At 33.6% G+C, this 8373-nt stretch overlaps 1 pseudogene; it reads right to left on the bottom strand.

Annotated features, from left to right (window-relative positions):
* Window positions 1-6262: 6262 nt before the first annotated feature.
* On the bottom strand, window positions 6263-8014 carry LOC108628307 (protein maelstrom homolog; annotated as a pseudogene).
* Window positions 8015-8373: the final 359 nt, after the last annotated feature.

Genomic DNA, 8373 nt, shown 5'->3' on the forward strand with positions numbered 1-8373 from the left:
TATGGCAAGGTCGACTATCGAATAAAAGTAAAACAGAGAAGATACTACATAACATGCTGCTAAGGAAAATGTTATGAAAATAAAAAGTAACTTAAATCCTAAAAAATATCCTTCCCGTACGTACTCGCCATAAACTATCCCAACTCTCCACTTTCTAGTTTGTTCCGTCGAACGGAACATTGACAATAATTTTACGTGACATACTTTCATTCTTCTAATAAGCTTTGTTTTACTTCTTCCTTCGACGTACTTGCTGCATGTCGAACCTTCCGGTTCAGATAATCTCACAAGTTTTCAATTGGATTTAACTCCGGTGATTGTAGTGGTGGATGTAACACGCGAGTGCAATTATGTGTATAATAGATGTTTCTGAACTATCCTGACTTTATGTATATAATAGATGTTTCTGAACTATCCTGACTTTATGTTTCGGGTCATTATTATCTTAATAAAATGTAAATGTGTTTTCAGTGTCCATTGTCGTAACACTTTTTTTTAAATTTTGTTTTAAAATGTCTAAGGACTTATTAATATCCCTAACTAAATTTATAAAAACCAACTCCAACTGCTTTCGGCGCAATACAACCCCACACCATGATACTTCCACCACTGTGTTTAATTGTTGTAAAATTGAGTTCTTGATTCCGCTTATGACAACTACAATATTTTTCGCCATTCAAGTTCAAATAAATTGAATTTTCTTTCATCGGCAAAAACAACATCGCTCCACCAGGATTGTTCTTTGTCTTCGCCTCATTTACATGGCTTTTTGCGTGTCACTGTAGTGTATATCATGTCCACATTCCTTTAACACTCGACATATCGTATGTGGATGAACTTTCTTTCCTGACTCTTCAAATAATTCAGCATTAACATAGAACACTTAAATCAGGACAATTTTTTATTCTCCTCACAATATTCCGTTTATTTCGATCAAGGATCTTTGGCCATCCCTTTTGAGGAATTTACTCTATCGGATCTTCACAATTGTACCTTCTTATAAAGTCTACCGCAGTACTTTCCCTTTTTAAAAGAGCACCGATTTGCCGATAAGATTTTCCTTTTTCAGGATTGGAAATAACTAATCGCACGTCGAACGAAATATTCTAACTTTTCCGTTTCCTGTTCAAAATTTCTGATTGATCGTAATGATTTTAGAATAATAATTAATATTTCGAAGTATACTCTACGCCAGAGCTGCTCAGGCTTTGTCCGTACGGACAGAGTATCTCGTTACCGCGGGCGCATATGAAGTACAAATTATTTTTTAGATGAGTAAAATTCATATTATTCGCAAAAATACAATATAATTTATACATGTGTGTGTTTTATATTTGAAACGAACGTTTCACATGAGTGAACTATTAATGAACATTTAGTGTGGTAATGAATTCCTAATAACAGATTTCGTCCTTTTCATTATAGAAAATAATTGTTCACACGAATAAGTTAAGCCGAACACATAAAATTTTTGCGGCATTTTTGTACGTATTTGCGGATACTGATCTCGCGGTAACACCCTGTAGAAATCTAGTAAGTTGTGCAAATTTTACTCGTATTGAAATTTCAGAACTCCGTCGCATCTTAAATCTAACTCCGTTCGCAAATGTAGGGATACGTTCTCATAATTAACTAAAGATGGATTTAAAAAGATGGAATTAACTGGAGAAGATATTAAATCAAAATCATTTTCCATTGTTAAAATATCGCAAAATCGGTAAATTCATCGTGACGGTCACGAAGTACGGTCGGGTAGTGTTCGTAAGTATTATCAGCACATAGTGATCCTAATTTAGGAAAATGGACTGTACTCCCGGATTGTAAATTTTTTTCCCAAGGATCTAATTTCATCTTAAAAGCGTGTATAGCGTGAAATAAATCAATTATTGTTTTCTTTTTGCCTTGTAGCCTGACATTTAATGTGTTCAAGTGACCAACGAGGTCCAACAAGGACACCAAGTCTTTTAGTTAATTATTGTATTCTAATTGAGAAATCGGTTTCCCTGCCGTTTGCATGAATATAATAATTCCTCATGAGCGCCTGGCTTATCTTATCTGAACCACGAAGGCCGGTCCCCACTTCTGAATGCCCTCGGGCAATCGAAGGCACCGAGGCTGCCCTTGCCCGCCAAAGCCTATGCTGAGTAGCTCTGCTACGCCTTACTGAATGTACATTTGTAAACACTATCTAAAGTTGAAGAAATGTAATTAAGAAATATGGATAAATATAAAGAGTCTGAATATTTTTTAATAATGCGTTTATTAATATGTTATTCGTTATGCGACAAATTATTTAGTTTCAACAGATAAAATTTGCGTTGTCGTCTACAGGAATACATACTTCATTATAATAAAAAACTAAAAATATGTTAATTTAATTGTGATCAAATGTATAAAGTAGTAATGGATAGAATCTATAGTAGTCAAATATTAATTAATTATAATAATAACTTACAATACAACAATTTATACTTAGAACAAAACTTTGTAATAATATTATAAAATAATAAACAGCAAAACATTAATAATAAAGAAATAATATTGTATCAAAAATTGTGCACAAATATGAGGTCGTTAAGTACAGCTAGTAACTATGAAATTGAGCCAGCTATGTGTATGTGTTAGTTTCCCAAAATTCAAAAGAAGTAAAAGTCTATCTACACGTAATGGCAGCGTAACGTCGACGAAACGTAATGGGAACGTAGGTCTCCGTAGGACATCTCCTAATATATCTCTACCAATTCCACGTAGTGAGTAACAAGTGGTTCGTTGTGTCGATTGGAGTACAGCTTCGTAATATTTAATCTGAGTGTTCAATTTTCAAGTTATGCGTTACACAGTAGCAGAGAAAGTGGAAATGGTTATCATTTATGGTGAATGTCATAAAGTTATGAGGAAAGTGGTACGCGTGTATGGTGAAAGATTTGTCGATTGTAATAGTTCTTTACTTTTTGTCTTTGCATAAAAAAAAATAAAAAAGTTTCGCGCAGCTGGATATGTGGATAAGAAATCATAACGTACTTGCCTCTTACCCCTCCTTTCGTTTATCCAGATGTTGCACTTATACTTCACTATTCTTATGCAAACACATACAATCATTCAATAAAAACAATCTCATTCACAATAAAATCCTTTGTTAAGCAAAGAATCTGGATTATTGGATGCCCAATTTGATTTTCGAAACAAGTGAAGTATTACGTGTTTTCGTACGTGGTTTCTTTATCTGCTATACTGAAATACATGTAAAATACTCGCGTCAACTCTTTTCAAATTTTAACAATTATTTACCATAATAAAAGGTACGAAAATAGATAGTGATTTACATGGATGTATTGTGCCAAGTCTCCTCTATCTTTTGATTAAAAATGAATTTCCTCACGCTGTCAGCATTTTTCATGTAATACCTTATTTTTCTCGAAAATCATTAATTTTTACAAAGACATCTATTTTTCAGAAACGATGCGTGGCAGAATAACTATGCTTCCAGATTTGTTTCTAGCATGAGGAACTCTATCAGAATAACATAGTAGATATTGTAAAAAATGACAGAACGTTTTCTGTTCGATTGTATAATATAGACACACATGCCATGTTGGGAAGAATGGTCTTACTCTAGAGATTTACAGATCTGGCTAATATAACTGTCGAAACCATCAGTTTTCTGCTTGATGCCAACCATTGTAGTGGATTGTTACATGGAGAGCGCCCAGAATGTTGCAACGCACCGGTGGCTCAAAGAATTTGTTCTGTCCCTACTGAGACTTAAAACAGTCAATTTGAGTGAATCAGCATTCAGTATACAGTACGTCAAGAACTGTTGCGATCAACTGAACAACGTTGCAGACAGAAAGAGAATAAGAATGCAAGGTTTACTCCTCTTATACTCATTATCGTACGTCGACAGATCAATTTCTCGTTGTTAGACTGCAGATCTTTACGCAAGATAAAACATTTATAATACCGATTTAAAAGATGTGTTTTACATAAAATACGAAAATAGATAGTGATTTACATGGATGTATTGTGCCAAGTCTCCTCTATCTTTTGATTAAAAATGAATTTCCTCACGCTGTCAGCATTTTTCATGTAATACCTTATTTTTCTCGAAAATCATTAATTTTTACAAAGACATCTATTTTTCAGAAACGATGCGTGGCAGAATAACTATGCTTCCAGATTTGTTTCTAGCATGAGGAACTCTATCAGAATAACATAGTAGATATTGTAAAAAATGACAGAACGTTTTCTGTTCGATTGTATAATATAGACACACATGCCATGTTGGGAAGAATGGTCTTACTCTAGAGATTTACAGATCTGGCTAATATAACTGTCGAAACCATCAGTTTTCTGCTTGATGCCAACCATTGTAGTGGATTGTTACATGGAGAGCGCCCAGAATGTTGCAACGCACCGGTGGCTCAAAGAATTTGTTCTGTCCCTACTGAGACTTAAAACAGTCAATTTGAGTGAATCAGCATTCAGTATACAGTACGTCAAGAACTGTTGCGATCAACTGAACAACGTTGCAGACAGAAAGAGAATAAGAATGCAAGGTTTACTCCTCTTATACTCATTATCGTACGTCGACAGATCAATTTCTCGTTGTTAGACTGCAGATCTTTACGCAAGATAAAACATTTATAATACCGATTTAAAAGATGTGTTTTACATAAATATTTATTTGATGATTTAAACATTGAAATATCCATTCAGCTTTTGATATTCTGAATTGTTTAATACCTTATACACAGCATTTATCATTTCTGCACACTCAATTCTCTTATAATTCCGTAAAATCCGCAGTCTAGTCATTAAGTTCCTCTTGAGGAGCGGTAGGTACTTCGGAGATGTGTGAGCTGCAGCGCTGTGTCTTTAGAAGCCACTGTGTGACGCTTCGCGTTATTTATTTCATTTGGAATGTCGATTATATGTGAATGTCTTGAACTGCACCATGTATTTCTCTGACGTGGTTAATAGTAATATTAATTATTATATAACTGTCTTAATTATAAAATAAGAATTGTACGCTTTAGTTTCCTTTAGAATAGCCACCATTTTTGCTGTTTTCTATTAATTTTAAAAACATTTATTGTTTAGGCACTTATTGAAAATTCAAGTGTGCAGTCTGTTTATTGGATATGATAATATTCGAAAATTATATACATCAATTATTAGATCAACCGTTATATTAATTATTGTATGAAATATATTGTAGAAATTAATGTATCACTTGTTATATGAAATATTGTATTATATATTATACGTTATTTGAATTATTAAATAAAAATTGTAGGAATTAATGTCAATTTATAGATCACCTATTCTAAGGAACATTATATCAATTATTTTACCAAATATTATATCAACTATTAAATGGAATATTATATTAAATATTGAATTAATCATTAACTGAAACAGTATCAATTTTTACATCAATTATTGTATGAAACATTGTACAATACCAATCACACGAAGTATTGTATCAATTATTGTAGTGTTAAAGATTATATCAACTCCTATGAAAGTTTGGTTACTTAGACATTTAAATAGTTTTAGCTCTTCTACAGCAGCAATTCATAGCAAAAGCAAAAAAAATAGAGAAACTGTTCGTACAAAATCGTGTTCTTAAAGTTGTTCTGGCTGTAAAATCTCCGCAAAGAATAATACGGTTTTTAAATATAGTGCAATTCCTTATTTTACTGTATAGTTACTCGATCTAAAAGACATATTTTAATTAGAATACGATAAAATAATTGTTAAAATCATTTAACTACTTTCTTGTTCTCATTCAAACATTGTGTTTTAAGAATATCTACTACACTTTCAACTTATTCAGAGGTTTCCCATGCGTTAATCATGAATATTTCTCTTATTATCTTTTGAGTATTTCTTATTACTGATGTATAAAATTTCAAAATCCAGGCACTATTTTTAATTTACTTTCTTCTCAATTTAATGTAAAAATGTAACATCATTTCACTAAACTATTAAGTGTACATCATTTTTAAATAACACTAAATCAAATATCTTGTGTTTGTTCCAACTGTTTCTTTTCGTGCGATTCTTCGATTTTAATATTTTATTTATGGCGGCGAACATTTGTATGCTCGTTAATATAGTAAAATGAGTTTTATGAGTAAAACTAAAAATAGACATGAAATAAAAAAGTTAGAAAGTAATACTTTATTCATATAGAAGGCTTGTTACTTATACATTGTATGTAAGTAAAAAATTAACAAATACAGCCTTATATAAAACAAACAATAATTACTTCTTTCTGTCTTGTCAAAAACTTGATGTTTGACAGGCGTGACTTTCTCCTGGAGACTGAATTTTTATTATTGACTCTTTAATCCTAATTCCCCTTCCCATCGACGGAAACCTGACTTCGTTTAACGGATGGACATTTTCTTCCAACATCACAGAGATTGGTTTCGTTTTTGGCAACCGCAAGGGTCGTTCTAAGTGTGTAGAGTTCGAGATATTACTTTCAGCAACCTTACTATGGTCAATTATTTTCAGCGGCTTACATCTCACGCGTCTGCGTATCTCTTCTGCATCTGTTCTTTCAGATACTCTCATCTTGTGGTCGCGAGATACACCGTTCGTTTCAAGAACATTTACCTGGTTACCGTGCTCGGTGCTCAAACGCTCCATGGACGTACTTACTACGTCAATATCATTGGCCTTTGACTGCTGATGATCTAATAGTGAAATCGGACAATGAACACCTTCGATCATGTCTATATCCATATATTGACAACAATAGTCGCAAATGGTATATCCCCATCGCGTAACTACGGACTTGCTGCAGTACTGGGATGTATTGTCCAGTAATTTGTGAAAATTACATTCAGCACCACGTATGAAGGCAAATACATCTTTCCCAAATTCAATCTCAGCAACGACAAGCGGGATACTCTGGCCATCCCTCGCTTCAACAACGGAACTTCGCAATTCCGCGAACAACGCTTCTAATGAATAAACTTGAAAATCATCGACAGATCGATTAGCAGCTTCAGTCATCATAAGTAGCAACGAGTTGACAGCATCCGTCGTACTCTTTATAGTGAACAAAGGAGGAAATTTGTTTCCAGTTTTGTTAGATTCTAAAAGTTTGACCAATTTCGTATACATAAGATGAAAGTTACTTTCACCTTCTGAAAAATTTATAGGTATTTGGTGTGTCTCTTCACTAATTTTAATCGCGTCCCCCTTCCATCCTAACGGTATCGGTATTCTCAATATTTCATGGTATACGTTCTCTATTCCATTCTTTAGACTAAACTCTGCGACTGCAAACTCAGCTGGGCCGTACTCGAATTTGTTAATTCCTATCTCTTTTATATAGAACCAATTCACATGTATAAATAGGAATTTGAGGTTCCTCAAATTGTTATGCTTTAATCCTAACGATACAACAGAAGATATGTACTGCAACATATTTTGTCGAAACTCTTCCTCCCGACATTCTTGCAGCCTAACCTCCCTCAAACTTTGCCCGATCGAGTTCTTTTTATCGAATCTTTCTTCATCCTGTATTTTGCTCAATCTCTGCGTATCAATGGAAGGCTCTTCCATTCTTCGCTGCATCTAGGATCTGCACTAACTTCTTTCAAACTTTTACCTGGAGTTCGTTGTTGATCCTTCCAATCGAGCATGAAGAAGTAGAAAGCATTCTTTGTCTTAGTGTTTTTCACCATTCTTGAACAAATTTTCGATACAGTAAACCGAGCGAGATTGATTTTATTCCAAGCGCTTCTTTTGACGATTCGACGATACGTTGTTAATAAAGCAAAATCGAAGTGCAAGTGTTAATTTTTGCTCGTGGCTGTACTAATTTGTCAACTTCGCTCCTGTGATACTGACTAAAATGGAAGTTTTATAGTATCATTAAAATAAAAGTTATATTACTTTAATTACTTTAATTACTTACTGAACTTCTCAGTACTTTTACCCACGTGCTTATTCTACGATTATACTACATGTACTGTTGATACTTTTAAGCGTATACAGATACAGGAGCGACGGTCCACTAACAGGGCCAACTCCGAATTGATCTTGGAGACCTCGTGCGGAGAAACCTTAGAAACTCCGAGTAAAGGACAGACTGCTAAAATCCTTTTCGGCCATCTCGCGGCTATCACGGCGGTAACATAGCAACTTTAGACGGTGCCCGCGCTTAAGAAGTTTAATAAATTTTTATGTATATATGAAAAATTATAGAAAAAAGGATATTTATGAATAAAGAAAATATGTAAACTGGAATAAAACCTTCATTTATAAAGAAGACAACAAAGCAAACATCCTGTTTGTAAGAAAGAACAAACAAATGAAGAAATAAATTGCACAATCAGTAGAAAGAATAAT

The sequence above is a fragment of the Ceratina calcarata genome, unplaced genomic scaffold, assembly GCF_001652005.2.
Source record: "Ceratina calcarata isolate Rehan_Ccalc_2016 unplaced genomic scaffold, ASM165200v1 scaffold516, whole genome shotgun sequence".
Taxonomy (NCBI): domain Eukaryota; kingdom Metazoa; phylum Arthropoda; class Insecta; order Hymenoptera; family Apidae; genus Ceratina; species Ceratina calcarata.